This window comes from Schistocerca nitens, chromosome 2 (assembly GCF_023898315.1).
Source record: "Schistocerca nitens isolate TAMUIC-IGC-003100 chromosome 2, iqSchNite1.1, whole genome shotgun sequence".
NCBI lineage: Eukaryota > Metazoa > Arthropoda > Insecta > Orthoptera > Acrididae > Schistocerca > Schistocerca nitens.
Window position 1 is genome coordinate 988,612,986 of NC_064615.1, and position 18,997 is coordinate 988,631,982.

General features: G+C 40.1%; 1 protein-coding gene across 1 annotated transcript in view; it reads left to right on the top strand.

Annotated features, from left to right (window-relative positions):
* LOC126237314 (uncharacterized) overlaps positions 1 to 18,997 on the top strand; it is a 158,230-nt gene that overhangs the window by 132,848 nt on the left and 6,385 nt on the right. The window lies entirely within an intron of this gene.

Genomic DNA, 18,997 nt, shown 5'->3' on the forward strand with positions numbered 1-18,997 from the left:
TCATAATCCCACCCCACACCATCAAACCACGACGTCCATACAGGTCCCTTTCAAGGGCATTAAGGGGTATCTGGTTCCTGGTTCACGCTGGATGAAAACCCTGCAAGAATCACTGTACAGACTACACCTGGACTCGTCCGGGGGAACATAACCTGGGACCACTGTTCCAATGAGCATGTACTTTGTTCTTGACACCAGGCTTTACGAGCTCACCTGTGACCAAAGGTCAGTGGAATGCACCTTGCAGGTCTCTGGGCGAATAAACCATGTCTGTTCAGTCGTCTGTAGACTGTGTGTCTGGAGACAAGTGTTCCAGTGGCTGCGGTAAGGTCCAGAGCAAGGCTACCTCCAGTACTCCGTAGCCGTCTGCGGGCACTGATGGTGAGATATCGGTCTTCTTGTGGTGTTGTACGCTGTGGACGTCCCGTACTGCAGCGCCTGGACACGTTTCCTGTCTGCTGGAATCGTTGCCATAATCCTGAGATCACGCTTTGTGGCACACGGAGGGCCCGTGCTATACCTGCAGTGTTTGACCAGCCTCCAGTCGCCCTGGTATTCTACCCCACATAACGTCATAAATGTGTGTTCTTTGAGCCATTTTCAACACACAGTCACCATTAGCACGTCTGAAAACGTCTGGACACTTACTCGGTGCACTGTACACCGACATTCACCAACACACCTCTGCGAATGTGGACCGCTGCCAGAGCCACCGTGCGACGACCGCAGGTCAAATGCACCGTATGGTCATAGCCCGAGGTGATTGAAAACCGCCAACCGCCCACCAGAGCGTTGTTTCACCGTGTATCAGCATTATCCTTAATTTATGAGCATGAGTGTAGTAACACGGTGGAAAAACAGGATCTGCGCGGCTAGAGGGGTAATCGAATAAAGAGGACGGAAGTTACGTTAAGGTCAATGACCATCGCCCAATGTAGAAACGAAACAAAACACGAACCATCGTTACTTTTACATTACTTAGTGTAGTGGCGTTGGATTGCGTTGTCTTAAAGGGCTGACTGGGTTTCTAAATGTCCTGAAACTGAAGCATGTCACGTAACGGAAATTTCGAAGAGAGAATTGTTTCCTGTTATGCCCAAAGTGAACGACAGCGGTTCGAAAGTAAATAACTCCTCACGTCACTTATAATAAATGAACAAACAGTGACTTGCAGTTCAGCCCTTGGTACAGATGAAATAAATGACACAAGATGTGCGAAAACCAGCTGGACAGATTATCGAACGACGTGGCCATGCGGACCAGGCTACTAAATCGTATTCATGAGGAGTAACGTTCAAATCCCTGGCCGGCCATGCAGATTTAGTTTTTCGGGGGGCTACACTTAATGATCCTACCTTAGTGTTCTTTTGGTTCCGTTGGGAAGGCTACATGCAGTTTCTCGCTCCATTTTTCTGCAGTGTGCACTTGTGCTGTGTCTATATTGACTTCGTCGTTATTTGGGCGTTGAATTTTAATCTGCCTTCCATTTTAGTCTGTGTAAACTTTGGATTTGTAGTCGATACGCAAAAGATTTGCTTTTGTGTTATTACTGAAAGAATATTTTGCGTCGGTGTCTCAAAAGTTAAATGGTAGAATATGAATCCAAAGATCTGTCTTTCTGTTCGTCCTACGATTCTGATCTTTCACTTACCACTTGTTACACCTCTTTCTTGAGGTATACAACGCCAGTTGCGTGTATACTTCTATATATATCCCGTGTACAATCTACATTTTGGCTTTCACCCCGTTATCGAGTACGATGCTAAAAGCAAGACTATGCAAATAGTATGACAGAAAGTACAAAACTGAAAAATTAAAAAAAAAAATTACATGCAAGCTGATATAAAATTACGAGATACGCGCTTACATCTGAGACCATTAACGTATTTTCCTCTGTACTGTGCAGGATGGTATGTTATCTTACGCCATTATCGAGTACAAAGCTAAAAGCAAAACATGCAAATGATAGGTCATAAGGTAAAAGTATTAGATGTAGGTTGGTATACAGTTACCAGAGATGCACTTACTTCTTAGACCATTAACGTCATATTACTGTGTTCTGTGCAGGATGACATAAATTCAGTTCAACAAGTTTGTTTAACATTGATATAAATGGTACAAAATTCACATCTTGTGCGAATGCAGCACATTATCTTACAAGCACATAATATCTGAGAAAATCAATCGAAAGCAGGTAAACACAAGACTATCACTATGAAAATGATGTCAAAGAATGTAGACTCTAGAAAATCTGATACATTAAAATGTAGAAGTACCACATATATAAGCCTGCTAGAGTCAGGTGTCATTGGACCGTATGTGATTGTCTTTTGAGGCGGCATTGTGAATCATCATCTTTGTATTTATATGTAAACTTGAGATCCTTAATAATAAGAAATATATATATGCAAGGAACAAACGAAATAAAAACAAAAGTCAATGAATCACACTTAACGATACAGCGAGCGCCAGTAATAATATAAAAAAGTGACATTCGTATAAATTGGGGGAGGTGGGGTGGGAAAGGGGACAAAAAGAAACAGGGGAATATATTGATATGCGAAGGTGGAATAAGATTAAGAAAAAGAAGGTGAAGAATGTGATTGGATATGATCTGATGACACCTAACCCTAGTAATCTTATATCTGTCTTATAGAGTCTACGTTCTTTGACATCACTCTTATAGTTCCAACTTAAAGGTATATGCTAGTCTTGTGTTTACCTGCTTTGGGCTGATATTCCCAGGCATGCTGTGTTTGTACGATAATATGCTGCATTCCTATAAGACGTTAATTTTGTACCATGTATATCATGTAAAGCAAATATGTTGAGCTGTATATATGTCATCCTGCACAGTACACAGCAGAATGATGTTAATAGTCCAAGATGAAAGTGCATATCTCGTAGTTTTACATCAGCTTGTATCTAATATATTTGTATATGTTTTACAATATTTTTGCTTTTAGCATTGTACTGGGTAATGGGGTGCAAGCTGAAATCGAGGTTGCACACAAGAAATATACAGTTAAATAGCGGTATATTACTTTAAAAAATGATGTATGACTGTGGCTCAGCACCATCGGAAGCTTATAAAGTCATAAATAAAAAACTGCACTATTGTTTGAAGTTCACTTCGAACTTTAGATATGGCTGTCATTCGATTGTTAAGGGGAGTTAGAACGGAAACTTTTTTCACATTGTCGGATTTTTATCTCATTATAAAATTTGCAATTTTCCGAATAAAATGATATATACAGTATATCACTTGTAAACTCACATGGGAATTTTTTTTTAATATAATGTACACCAGTTGAAAATGTTAAAATTTTTACGTGCATTACTTCAAAATCTAATAAAATCGGTAATTTTTTATATAGAAGGCTGTGGGTTTCTGTGTTATAAAGGTTAAATTACGTGTTCATAGTGATAGCACTGTCGAAAACATCATCGTGTAGTTTCATAGTATAAACACGCGTAATATGTCGAAGCCCTAACGTTTTTCCGAGAAAAAGTGTCGAAAAGATTGGTAAATGTTCAAATAGCAAAGTATGAAACCAAAACAAAATGTTTTTAAGAAATGTGGGTTTCTTGGCAATAGATTTTCGAATAAACGGAAACATTGTGTTCAACATGTGTTGTGTGAAGTTACAGACAACGAAATACATGCAAACTTGTCAGTATCTAGAGAAACACCTATTAGTGCTTCTAAGATTAAAATAAAACGTTGTGATACAGTTTTCTCAAAATGAAAGTGATGTAAATTGTAGGTTAGATTATTTTCTGATAGATTTACAGATCCTAACAAGGGTGTTAGGTGAATGTGTGTGTTGTAAAGTATGTGGAGGGCCAGTTAGTTTACATGAAGACAATGAGGTATCAAATGGACTACCCAGGAAACTTATCATTAATTGTACCACTTGTAAAAATAATCATTCACTTTGGAATTCTGCTGAGTATAAAGATAATTATTTTGAAGTAAATGTTAGGTGGTTTTATGGATTGAGAGCTATTGGCAAAGGACACACTACAGCAGAAACAATGTGTGCCGTGATGAATATGCGACGCCCACCTTGTAAAATCGACAAGTTGCAGGATTTGTTGGAGCTGCTGTGGAATCTATTGCATGTGAGTCAACGAAGGGTGCTGCAAACGAAGCTGTTGAAATAAATGGTGGTGTGACTGACATACCAGTAGCTTTTGATGGCACTTGGCAGAAACGTAGCTACAGTCCTAGGGATTTTGTTGCTACAGTGACCAATGTTGATACTGGAAAGGTAACAGATTTTAACCAAACACTGTTATAAGTGTAAATCAGGGAATGAAGAAAGGCATATCTGTGACAGAAATTATGAAGGAACAAGTGGTGGTATGGAGACCTCTGCACCTATTGAAATTTTTATTCTATCTGTGCACGAAAGGGGAGTGTGTCACACTAAGTTCTTTGCTGATGGAGACTCAAAAGCATATAACAGTGTACTAGCCACTCAGCCTTATGGTGAGAAGATTATCATAAAACTGGAATGTGTTGGTCATTTCCAGAAGAGCATGGACGCCAGGTTGAGGAAGTTGAAACAATGTTTGAGAGACATGAAACCTTCTGATGTTAAAACCATAAGAGGTAGGCTGACAGACAAAATGATTGATGAACTACAGCAGTATTATGGGATGGCCATTAGAAATAATACTGAGGATTTGTTGAAACTGAAGCAGGCATTTTGGGCTACCTTCTTCCACAGACTGTGATGAAAGACCAGTACACCACCTTTTGTCCTCCTGGACCTCGTTCATGGTGCAATTACCACAATGTCCAGTACTCAAACAGTTCATACAGCCATAAAAATTCCATTCCAGCAGCAGTCATGGATATCATAAAACCTGTGTACAGAGATCTGGCAAATCATGAATTACTGAAGAAGTGTCTGCATGGTCAGACTCAAAATCCCAATGAGTCGTTCAATAATATTATATGGACTCGCTTACCAAAAAAATGTTTTTGTTGGAATGAAGACAGTAAAGTGGGAGGTCAGTGATGCTGTTACTGCTTTTAATGATGGCAACATTGGCAGGGTGAAAGTTCTACAGCGTATGGGAATTAATACTGGAGCAAACTGCATCAGAGAACTTGAACGGATGGACAAGGTTCGCATTGATAAAGCAGAGTATGCAGCACAGTTGGCCACTAAGGAGTCCACAAAGAAGAAAAGAAGAAAAAAAAACATTAAGCATATATTAAGTGAGTTACAGTCTTCTGAAACTTTAGAAGTCGTTCCTGAAAATTTACTTTTTCTGTTGTATTTTTTCCTAAATCTCAGAAACCACTTCCAGTAGAGTATTCAAATTTTCAGGGAATGATAACATAATATCCTGAGTCTACTGAACTAAAAGAAGAACATAATGTTATGTATTATATAAATTATTTAAGATAACGTACAAAAAAGTCCACAAAAATTTAACTGCGTAGTTAAAAAATTGAATTTCCGAAAGCAGTGGCTTAAATGCAATTATTGTTGTTCAGTGGACAGAGAACATACAGTTTAATGCCCTGTAAAAGTTTCATGTCAGTGGCTACAGTGGTTCCTGAAATACAGAGAAGCCAAGTCACTAGATTTAACAGTGTCGGTATAGGGCATTCCAACTCCACTTGAAGTCAATTCAATGATTGGAGGAAGGCAAGAGCATACCATCCATGTCAGTAGTAGAGCAAGATACTTTCTATCCCATTTTCAGTGCGTACGATTGCACTGGAGTGTGCTGAGTACTATAACTAAGACATCTGATGGAGAGGGGAGCACACATGCAGTGGTAGGAGAGTGAAAAAATGCTCTTTCAGCTGTTATCTGACACAGTTTTCCCACCAAAAATTCTAAATTCTGACTTATCAGTAAATATGGTCTATTTCTCTCCCTCTCTCTCTCTCTCTCTCTCTCTCTCTCTCTCTCTCTCTCACACACACACACACACACACACACACACACGCATTGTATGTCAAGTGTCACAATGTTATTTCCACATTTAAAATGTCCTATTTTTAGAAGAATTTTGTAAGGATACTGACAATGCTGGTGTACTTTACAGAATTTTCACTTGTAAAACGTTTTTATTTTTCAAAATACGTGTATCAGTAATGAAGTAACTTACAGATTAACCTCTTCACGGCTGCCAGGGCTGCTCAGCCGGTTACTGGGGGCAAGTGTAATGTGCATCTGGCTGGCGTACTGTTAACTCAGCCCAACCACTACAGCAGGCTATGGCCACTCTAGGCTAAATGCATATTACAGTGTGCACAGAACCACTCTCCACTAATATTATTTATAAAATCAGTATCACATTGCACGATCACTGTCGTTACAGTTTCTGATAACCACAAATGAGTGCTTCAGTACTAATTCAAGCTTTCTGGTATGAGTTTATCCCAGGCTGAGGAAAATTTATTTTCGAAAAGAGGTAAGATCATTTTTATTTGTGCTTGCAAAATTCAGAAACTTGAGATTTACGCTACCAACATACACTGAAACGCCAAAGAAACTGGAATAGGCACACGTATTCAAATACAGAGATACGCACTTGTTAGATCGATTGCAGCTGCTACAATGGCACGTTATCAAGATGTGAGTGAGTTTGAACGTGGTGTTATAGTCGGTGCACGGGAGATGGGACACAGCTTCTCAGAGGAAGCGATGAAGTGGGGATTTTCCCATTACGACCATTTCATGAGTGTACCCTGAATATAAGGAATCCGCTAAAACATCAGATCTCCGGCGTCGCTACGGCCGGAGAAAGATCTTGCAAGGACGGGACCAATGACGACTAAAGAGAATCGTTTAACGTGACAAAAGTGCAACCTTTCCGCAAATTGCTGCAGATTTCAATGCTGGGTCATCGCAAAAGTGTCAGCATGCGAACCATTCAGCGAAGCATCATCGATATTGGCTTTCGGAGCCGAAGGCCCACTCGTGTACCCTTGATGACTGCACGACGCCTCGCCTGGGCCCGTCGACACCGACGTTGTATTGTTGATGACTGGAAACATGTTGCCTGGTCGGACTAGTCCCGCTTCAAATTGTATCGAGTGGATGGACGTGTACGAGTATGGAGACAAGGTCACGAACCCATGGACCCTGAATGTCAGCAGGGGACTGTTCAAGCAGGTGGACGCTCAGTAATGGTATGGGACGTGTGCAGTTTGAGTGTTTGAGTGATATGGGATCCCTGATACGCCTAGATACGACTCTGACAGGTGACACGTTGTGGGGCGGCGTGTGGAAAATAATGTTGTTGCTGTATAAATGAAAATGTTTGTATTTCCCGGCCGATGCACCATACGTGGGGCGGCGGGTAGAATAATTTGATTGCTGTATAAATGTTTGTGTTTGTAGAAACATTGAATTTCCCGGTATTTAGAATGTTATTTATGCTGTTTTTCGCCGTTCTCAACACTGGCTCTCTAATTACCATATTGGCAACCAGAAAGTGATTAGCAAAACGTGAAGCCTGTAATTAGAATTCCTAGTGCCCACTTCATCTGAGAATACACTTATAGTTACAGCTTATAGCTCTGAGGAATTATGAGATTGTCCAGGATTTATAATCAAAAACGGTCTTGAAAAAACGTTCTGTATTCTGAAAGTCACAGATAAAAACAAAAGAATCCACACCATCTAACTAACAGAGCAGTTCAGAGTCTAATGCGCTGATGCAACTATAAATGTCCGAATTAAATGTTAAAATGAATGCTCGCCATAATTTGATGATTAGGTTCATCATACGCCACGCTTAATAATGGTAGAATGTCTGTCCCGCGACGGCACGTGAAAATACGACAATACGCAAACTGAAGATCGATAATTAAAGTCAACCCAGAATTAACACTTCACTCGCAAATGATTTCATGGTTACGCGTATCTCGAGTAACTTAATACGGCATCCAACGCTGTTTGTAGCAATGATACCGACGCGACGCGAATCCCGACACAGATGGCGTGTTATTCAGCGTCTGGAGAGAACTGGAGCCTTTCTTCCTCGCGCAGCGTTCTTATATATAAAGCCGCGGTGCGGACGGCTAAGGGAACGCCTGATCAAATCGGCTCTCCCGACTAGCCGCTGGGCTAGTAATGCACCACATTAAGTTACCGAATAAATCATAGCTTCTCTTGCTGATGGCCGATGAAGCTCTCAATTTAAATGTGCATTCAGCACGCAGGTAAGTATTGATAATAAAATTTTGACGTGGCTAAGTTACATATTTTGGGCGAGAGAATTAATTTAATTACACTGGACGCAGTAGACGAGCTCTGAACTGGCCCTTTGGAGATACGCTATCGCTATAATTTTATAGGTATTCAAATGAAACTTTTCACATCTTCATAGTTATAGCGGATCTCCAACCTACTTAAATATAAACATCCTAGCCTTATTTATTAGCCTACGTAATCTATCTTGCTTCCTTAAGTTTTGAGACGAAAACCAGAAAATCATGAATTTCCACTAAAATCTTAATTTGTGAAATCCAAAGTACTGTTTTTATTACATTATTATGAAAGATGAATTTAAATATAAATTTTGAAGTCTCTAGCTCTTTTCTGTTGCGCCAATGATTTTTACAGAAAAACGTCCAAATTTTGAAAATGGCTTAAGTTATCGAACTGATATTCAACACACAGCAGATCATTTAATTCTTCTTCGCTTTCACTCAGGATAGCAATGTCATCAGCGAATCGTATCATTGATATCCTTTCACCTTATACTTTAATTCCACTAATGAACCTTTCCTTTATTTCCATCATTGCTTCCTCGATGTACAGATTGAAGAGTAGGGGCGAAAAGCTACAGCCTTGTCTTACACCCTTCTTAATACGAGCACTTCGTTCTTGATCGTCCACTCTTATTATTCCCTCTTGGTTGTTGTACATATTGTATATGACCCGTCTCTCCTTATAGCTTACCCCTACTTTTTTTAGAATCTCGAACAGCTTGCACTATTTTATATTGTCGAACGCTTTTTCCAGGTAGACAAATCCTATGAAAGTGTCTTGATTTTTCTTTAGCCTTGCTTCCATTATTAGCCGTAACGTCAGAATTGCCTCTCTCGTCCCATTACTTTTCCTAAAGCCAAACTGATCGTCACCTAGCGCATTCTCAATTTTCTTTTCCATTCTTCTGCATATTATTCTTGTAAGCAGCTTCGATGCATGAGCTGTTAAGCTGATTGTGCGATAATTCTCGTACTTGTCCGCTCTTGCCGTCTTCGGATTTGTGTGGATGATGCTTTTCCGAAAGTCAGATGGTATATCGCCAGACTCATATATTCTACACACCAACGTGAATAGTCGTTTTGTTGCCACTTCCCTCAATGATTTTAGAAATTCTGATGGAATGTTATCTATCCCTTCTGCCTTATTTGACCGTAAGTCCTCCAAAGCTCTTTTAAATTCCGATTCTAATACTGGATCCCCTATCTCTTCTAAATCTACTCCTGTTTCTTCTTCTATCAGACGAATCTTCACCCTCATAGAGGCTTTCAATGTATTCTTTCCACCTATCTGCTCTCTCCTCTGCATTTAACAGTGGAATTCCTGTTGCACTCTTAGTGTTACCACCGTTGCTTTTAATGTTACCAAAGGTTGTTTTGACTTTCCTGTATGCTGAGTCTGTCCTTCCGAGAATCATATCGTTTTCGATATCTTCACATTTTTCCTGCAGCCATTTCGTCTTATCTTCCCTGCACTTCCTATTTATTTCATTCCTCAGCGACTTGTATTTCTGTATTCCTGATTTTCCCGGAACATGTTTGTACTTCCTCCTTTCATCAATCAGCTGAAGTATTTCTTCTGTTACCCATGGTGTCTTCGCAGCTATCTTCTTTGTACCTATGTTTTCCTTCCCAACTTCTGTGATGGCCCTTTTTAGAGATGTCCATTCCTCTTCAACTGTACTGCCTACTGCGCTATTCCTTATTGCTGTATCTATAGCGTTAGAGAACTTCAAACGTATCTCGTCATTCCTTAGTACTTCCGTATCCCACTTCTTTGCGTATTGATTCTTCGTGACTAATGTCTTGAACTTCAGCCTACTCTTCATCACTACTATATTGTGATCTGAGTCTATATCTGCTCCTGGGTACGCCTTACAATCCAGTATCTGATTTCGGAATCTCTGTCTGACCATGATGTAATCTAATTGAAATCTTCCCGTATCTCCCGGCCTTTTCCAAGTATACCTCCTCCTCTTGTGATTCTTGAACAGGGTATTCGCTATTACTACCTGAAACTTGTTACAGAACCCAGTTAGTCTTTCTCCTCTTTCATTCCTTGTCCCAAGCCCATATTCTCCTGTAACCTTTTCTTCTACTCCTTCCCCTACAACTGCATTCCAGTCGCCCATGACATAGATTTTCGTCCCCCTTTACATACTGCATCACCCTTTCAATATCCTCATACACTTTCTCTATCTGTTCATCTTCAGCCTGTGACGTCGGCATGTATACCTGAACTATCGTTGTCGGTGTTGGTCTGCTGTCGATTTTGATTAGAACAACCCGGTCACTGAACTGTTCACAGTAACACACCCTCTGCCCTACCTTCCTATTCTTAACGAATCCTACACCTGTTATACCATTTTCTGCTGCTGTTGATATTACCCGATACTCATCTGACCAGAAATCCTTGTCTCCCTTCCACTTCACTTCACTGATCCCTACTATATCTAGATTGAGCCTTTGCATTTCCCTTTTCAGATTTTCTAGTTTCCCTACCACGTTCAAGCTTCTGACATTCCACGCCCCGACTCGTAGAACGTTATCCTTTCGTAGATTATTCAATCTTTTTCTCATGGTAACCTCCCCCTTGGCAGTCCCCTCCCGGAGATCCGAATGGGGGACTATTCCGGAATCTTTTGCCAATGGAGAGATCATCATGAGACTTCTTCAATTACAGGCCACATGTCCTGTGGATACACGTTACGTGTCTTTAATGCAATGGTTTCCATTGCCTTCTGCATCCTCATGTCGTTGATCATTGCTGATTCTTCCGCCTTTAGGGGCAATTTCCCACCCCTAGGACAAGAGAGTGCCCTGAACCTCTATCCGCTCCTCCGCCCTCTTTGACAAGGCCGTTGGCAGAATGAGGCTGAATTCTTATGCCGGAAGTCTTCGGCCGCCAATGCTGATTATTTATCAAAATTTAGGCAGTGGCAGGGATCGAACCCGGGCCCGAAGACGTTTTGATTATGAATCAAAGACGCTACCCCTATCTTATCCATTGTGAATTACAACGGACTTGGGCAATTACAGTAGGACAATGCGACACCCCACACGTCCAGAATTGCTACATTGTGGCTCTAGGAACACTCTTCTAAGTTTAAACACTCCGCTGGCCTTTAAACACCCCAGACATTAATAGTATTGAGCATATCTGGGATGCTTCGCAATGTGCTGTTCAGAAGCGATCTCCACCCTTTCGTACTCTTACGGATTTATGAACAGCCCTGCAGGATTCATGGTGTCAGTCACCTCCAGCACTACTTCAGACGTTAGTCGAGTGCATTCCAAGTTGTGTTGCGGCACTTCTGCGTGCTCGCAAGGCCCTGCACGATATTGGGCTGTTGTACCAGTTTCTTTGGCTCTTTAGCTTATATGTCTATGAACTGTTAAAATTTATGCCTATAGCCTCTTAATATTTCATTAACATCCGAAAAATACGTTCCAGGTTACATAGCTTCCTAGCGAAGATGCCCAAAACTCGGAGCGTCCTCTGTTCGGTGCATTAGCGAATGTTGCAGAGAAACTGCACAAATTTTACTACAATTTTCACCTTTTGCGACATCTGATACGTCAGTTGTGCAGTGTAGCTCACGCCTTTTCAGATTATACTTACTTGTATCTCACGCACTTTGAAGATAGGAAAGCAAATTACATGTACGTAGCAGTGTGCAGAAGTTGCCCTTCTGTACAGCAGTGAGTGTTGCTGAAAAGCTGCTAATATCTTGCTGCACTTTCCGCCTTTTGCAGCATTTGATACGTCAGTTCTGCAGGATAGTTCATTCCACTTCATATGTTCATACAATGTGTACTTTGTAGATTAGGGTATCAAATTACGTTTCTTTGGCTGTACGCAACGTTTGCAGTTCCACGTGGCAGCGAGTGTTGCTACAAAGCTGCACTTATTTTATTGCACTATTCGCCTTTTGTAGAATCTGGTCGGTCAGTTCTGTAGGGTACTTTGTAGATTAGGAAATCGAGTTTTATTTGTTTAGCTGTGCACGCCGTTTTCTGTTCCAGTCAGCAGTGTGTGTTACAGGTATACTGCATACATCTGTTGCACATTTCTATTTTGTAACATCTGATGTGGCAGTTCATTACGGTAATTCATGCCCTACAGATTATATACATTTGATCTTTTGTCTTGTGTAGGCTGGCAAATAAAATTGTATTTACTAGATTGACTCTTAAGCAGAAAGGAACCAGGGAAAGGTGAAAGCTGTAGTGCTTTACAACCTTACAAGTAAGAGTAGGTAATGACAGTGTTGAAAGGAATGTTGAAACGCAGTCAACAGCGAGTCACCACTCTGTTGCGAGTTTTACCTGGTCACATGTACAGGCTCACACCAATGTCTTTAGCTGTTAGGCCTTCCCCGTGCCAGGCATAAACGAATGCCCATATCCATCTGGACGTTTTAAGTGCCAGGTGCACAAGTACACCAATAGCCATGTGGGTGTTCTACCTACCAGTCATACATGTGTGACCATAGCTGTAGAAGGATTAACCTACACTTGGCTACGAGGAAAGGTTGATCGTTGTGTTACACTTCCTGTAAGGCACAATGATGGCACAAATTAAATATTTTCACATCTAAATTGTTTGTTTTATTATTCTATAACTGTAAAAAAGGCACTCTGTAGACAGCCACATTATGTTCACAAAAACTAGCCCCAATGCAATTTCCCCATACAGTGCCGTTTTACAGTTGGTTAAAGACAATCATTAAATAAAGCCACAACAAACTTCCCCATATGTTGCCATTTTAAATTCAGTCGCAGATAACCATCAAATGAAATTGTGACAATTTGTCTCACATACAATCATTTTGCTTTCACTCATAGATAAACGTCAAACAAAATTGTAACAGACTGTCCCATATGCCACCATTTTATACTCGATTACAGATAATCATAAAACAAAACTGTAACATAACCAAATATAATATATTGATGTATGGGGCAATTTGTTACAATTTAGTTGTTGCTTCAAATGTGGTTCAAACATTAAAGTACTGTCATTGAGACGTGTACTTTAAGTTAAATCAGTAGTACCAACAAAAAATAAATAATACCGACAGTTTTTGATTTAAAAAAACTTGGTACATATATTAAAGTATTTCCGTTGCCAAGTCCATTCCAACCTGTAAGCTAGATCACTAGTGCCACATGAGTTTTGTACTGTTTTAGAAGAAATCTTTACACAGTTTGATTTCTTATTTTGGTGCAAAAAATTGAATTTTTATAGATCAGACTTTCATCTGTGTAGAGCCTTAACCACCATTCTTTTTGACATAGTCAAACTAAGTAGCCAGCACATTTATCCAGGTGTAAAGTATTGTAGTAGTTGCTTTCTGAAGTTATATTTGTATACTGCGGTTTAAGTAAATCACTGTGTTAAAGACCTCTTCAAAACACATCAATTTAGTATGGTTAGTTGTGCTAAAATTTCAGAAAAGTGTAACGTTGGTGGATAATCATGCTATATATATTGGTATTATTTATTGGTTGGTTGTTGAGATACAGTCTAGATACAGTCTACGAACTGTTTTAGAGAGCCTTGGCTCTCTAGTTCCGATTCCTAAATCCTGCAGCTTTCTTCAAACTTTCGTTCTTGTACAACAGTGACCCATAGCCCCAGATAGGTCGAAGAGCAAAAGTAATTAACACGATTTATATTAAGTAGTCGAAAAAGTCAATTATATTTTTCTAGTGTACAACATGGTGAATTATCTTTTTCCACCTAAAATGGTGCTTAGTCAGGTTATGACACTTCATATTTGTACCACCAATAACACAGCCTCATTTAGGCTTGGGAGGAACTGTTAACTAATACTGCTTTAATATGTTATTTTTGGCAAACGTTTTTTGTACAGCTATAGAAAAATAATTTCTTTGTTTGGAACTGTCAACTATCACAGACTTTCCTTCTTAGCATATTTTATTCAATATGTGTTTTGCACTCTTATTGAACAATAATACAAACGATTGTTGTGTAAATTTTAAGTTTAGGGCTTCAAGGTGCCTAGCACCAAGTATGGTACAAAATCAAACTTTGTTCATTAACAAAAACAAATTAGTGCTCCATGTATTTAGATACTTATTTATTTATTTACATAGTTTTCGCCCACATTGGAGCACTAAAATCAAACATAACACAACAGAGTCTACAATGATTAAGTTTAGATCTTAGCAGTCAGCAATTTTTTCGTTTCCCAAATTTTCTTCATTCGCTGCGATCTGGTTGCTCGTTCTTCTGCAGATATGACATACTTCTTCAGTTCTGATGGTGTGAATGTCAGCCGTGTGTATTTGTTCTTCAGAAGCAGTTCCTCTGCGCTTTGTTGAATTTGGTGTTTTGTGATGGTCAGTGTATCCAGATCACTTTGTACTTATTTAAACCAGATGTTTTTGGTTTTACTGTTCCAGAAGTAGTCAAAAAGCTGCTTCGGGATTCCAGTATTTGGTAGGCGAGATATGTGGCCGAAAAATGCAATCCTTCTTTTCCGCATTTTATCTATAATGGATTCACTTTCTTTATACACTACTGAATTGGGCGAAAGTCTCCACTGCCCATTTACTTGGTGTTTCTTACTGATAATTGTTCGGAGTATTCTTCTACCAACTTCCTGCAGTTGGTCAGTTGCTGCTTGAGTATCTAGTCTGAATAGTGTTTCACTTGCGTATGTTGCTTCCGGTTTAACGACGGAGGAGTAATGTCGAAATTTAGCATTCATTGAGAGAGCTCGTTTTTTGTAAGTTGGCCATGTGGTTCTCTGCGCTCGCTGAAGTTTTAATGTTCTACTATCTATTGATGCTCTTTCATTAACATTCCAGGTAATAATCTCACCAAGATATTTAAACCTTTTTACTACTATAATTTTTTGATCATTATGGAGTATGATATGGGATGTGTCAACTGGGAAGCTGGGCATCATTTCTGTTTTCTCAAACGAAATTTGCAATCCGACCTTTGCCACTAATCGTTCTAGTTGTTCTATCTGAACCGTTGCTTCATCAACATTGTTTGCTAACAGCGCCAAATCATCTGCAAATGCAAGGCAGTTAAGTTGAATCTTTCTTCCAATTTTAACAGATGGTGGGCATATCTTGTTCCATTCACTCGTGATTTTCTCCAGCACACAACTGAACAATAATGGAGACAATCCATCGCCTTGTCGAAGGCGAGTATGAATCTCAAAAGGTTCAGAGAATTCATTTCTGATCATTACTGTAGCTTTAATATTTCGAAGGTTGACTGCAACGAGGTTGACAAGTTTCTGATGTAAACAGAATTCTTTAATAATTGACAATAGAGAATCACGATGGATTCTATCGTAGGGTTTTTTAAAATCGACAAACGTGATCACTAGTTTCTTGTCCCTGACCCTTTGATTTTTCATTATCCATTTGAGACTAATAATTTGATCAGGACAGCTTCGTCCTGGACGAAAGCCTCCTTGATATTCGCCTAGTTCACCATCAAGCTTTTCATGAATTCTGAACTACAGAACCTTGGAAAATCTTTTATAAGTAATATCCAGCAGGGATATACCCCCATAATTATTTGGATCCAATCTATCTCCTTTTTTGTGTAATGGATGGATTATTGCAACATTCCATTCCTCTGGTAACTTCTCGGTATTTCAGATGTCATTAAGATGTTTGTGTAAGTTAAGAATAATTTGTACATTTGCGTATTCCCAAAGTTCTGCCACTAGTTGGTTCTCACCTGCTGCTTTGTAATTCCGAAGTGAGTTAATCGCTGCTTGTACTTCATCTGGCTGTGGTGATATTACTTTTTCTAAATGCGTTTTGTTACTTGGATAGGGGTCAAATTCCAAATGATGTTCAGGTTCCGCGCTATGTAGTAGCTGTTTGAAATATTTAGCCAGTATAATTGAATTGTCATAATTGTTAATTGCTACCTTTCCGTTTGTATCCTTCATCATAAGAGTAGGTGGAGTGTATTTCGACCGGTACTGTCTGAATGTCTGATAGTAATCTCTTGTCTTGTGACGATTGAAAGCATCCTCGATAGATTTTAGCGAGTCCTTATGAAATTGCCTTTTAACCCATCTAATTTCCTTGGCGGTTGATCGTCTAGCATTTATAAATTTCTCCCTGGAGCTTCAGTTCTTTTGTTGGTCATTTAACCAAGCCTTATGTCTACGTTGAATCGCTACATCGCATTCCTCATTCCACGAAACATGTTTCTTGTGTTCCCGTACAGGAGCTACTTATTCAGCCAAGGCTTTTAATCGATTGACAGTGGCTTCTAGATTGTATTTAGATTTGGAAATATTGTAAGTTGCACCAATACTGTCGACATCTTTCATTTGTTTTGATAAATAATAAAGATATTTTAAACGTGGAAATGACGTTGTGACACATAATATTACGAATATATGTTTGGGTGTGTTACTGATGGACATACCACGCATGTAGAAATCTCACCCTTGTGACATCATGCATCTGGTGCCTAGCACAGAGCAGTACATGTATCTGCGCCAATAAAACCGGAAAACACGTAATGGTCCCTTTCCATGGGCGTTGAGAAATAGGACTCATTGTCAGTTGCGTCTGCTGAGTGTAGGTGACTTCAGTAATTGTGTGTAAACTGTGGCGTGTTTATATGGATGAGAGTAGAAAGAAGATGAACTTGATGCTGAACATAAAGTATAAGTCTTAAATAATACCAAGAGGGCCACCAACCGCATCATCTTCAACTGTGTCTGAATGACCTCACTCCATCAGACACTGTGACTAGGTTTGGAATGCAGTCCAGGACATTAGATTTGTGAACAGGAACTTTATGCAGCCAGATGTCCTCCACTTGCGGCCAAAATACTTCCTTCCAGCATCGAGATTTGACTATATCCAATTTGGTGGTCACCAGAAACAATACATTGGGAATCTTGTAAGGTGTACTTCACCAAAATCTATGTTTTGATGACTTATCCAAAGCCTTTTATAGATTTTACATCAGGCAGGAAGGGAAAGTCGTGCGATTTGTATTCACATTGTTGGAGATACCTTGCTGAATGAATAGATATGGGAATATCTGTTACATGGTATACTCATGGGTAAGATAACTTTTTTTTCTGTAGGGGCTACCAGAAGAATTAGTTCAGTCATTGGAAGTTCGAAAAACCTCATCTGGTCAAAAGTATTTGACGCACCTATGTAATACGGAATTGGCCACTAGAGGTCACATGAGGTGGAACCGACAGTATAAGAGGAGATGGATAAGATTGTTTCAGCAGTAAAGAAACAGTAACAGAAGAATGTGTTGATCAGAAGAGATCAGTGGCTTCGAACATGGACAGATCACTGGAAATCTCCTGACCAACATATCCATCAGAGACATTTTAACCCTTTTAAAGCTGCCCAGTTTGAATGTTGGTGTGACTGCGAAGTGGGAGAGCGGAGGAAGAACTACAGCTAATCAAGACCAGGGAGACCTCATATGCCGACAGACAGCGAATGTCGAACATAACAGAGGGTGGTTCGCATGAAATCAAGGAGTGCTCCATGTCAGCCACACATTTCTGAAGTCAGTGCCAAGCAAAGCTTGAGGTGGCGTAAAAAGCGACGGTACTAGACAGTTGATGAGTAGAAGCAAGTTGAGTTTGTACTGATGAATCACGCTATACTCTTTGGCAGTCCGATGGAAGGACATGAGTTTCACAAATGCCCGTAGAACGTTATCTACCGTCATGAGCAATGCCAACCGTGAAGTAAAGAATAATGAGGGTGTTTTTCGTGGTTAGGGTGTGGTCCTCTTTTTGCGCTTAAGAAAGCGCCAAATACAGACGAATATGAATACATTTTACAGCATTATGTACTGCTGTACAATAGAGGAACAATTGGGAGACGATGATTGATTGCATCGGAATGAAAATGCACTCTGTCGTAAGGCACCGTCTGTGTGAACAAGGACATTCCTTAAATGGAGTGGCTTACGCAGAGTCCATACCTGAACCCAATGGAACATCTTCTGGATGAGTGAGATCGTCGATTTCACTCCAGACACCAGCACCAAACATTGCTACCTTCTCTAATTTTGGCTCGGCCTGGGCTTCCATTTCCACACAGACATTTGGACGCCTCATTTAAAGTGTCCCCAGCAATGGTTTCTTCATTCAAGGGTGCCGTGTCAGGGAAATTCGGAGGGAGAGCCAAAAATTTGCTACCCTGAAGAAGCAGCATATGTGGCTTTATCCTGTTCAGAACGAGGTGGAGCGTTGACGCCGAGCATACGCATCTCCGTGGACAGCAAAGGCTTGACAGTTTCTTGTAACTTTGTCAACAGATTTCGGTAGTAAGCTTTTGTGACAGTTTTGCCCCATTTAAGCGCATTCTATTAGCAACACACTATGACAGTCCCAAAAATCACTCAACATCGCCAGGTCTAATGATGACTGAATTTCCAGCTGGATAAGCAGCGATGATTCCAAGTGTTCCTACTACTTGCTTTGCTCTTTTGTCTGGAGGTCATAGTCGTATATCCACCATTTGTTCGTGGTGATTATGTGAGTGAGGAGCCACCTAGATTGGTCTAACACATCAGCAGCCTTTCTGGTGCCTCGCTTTTGGGGGGGGCTTTTGAATGAATGTGTGTACTCGTGGAACTCAGCTGGTGGCGGCCTTTGCCATGTTCAAAATTCGTGCCAGATTTTCAAAACTGGCCCATGATTAGGTTTCAGTTTTATCTGTATAGCCTCGGCGCTGGGATTCGAGCAA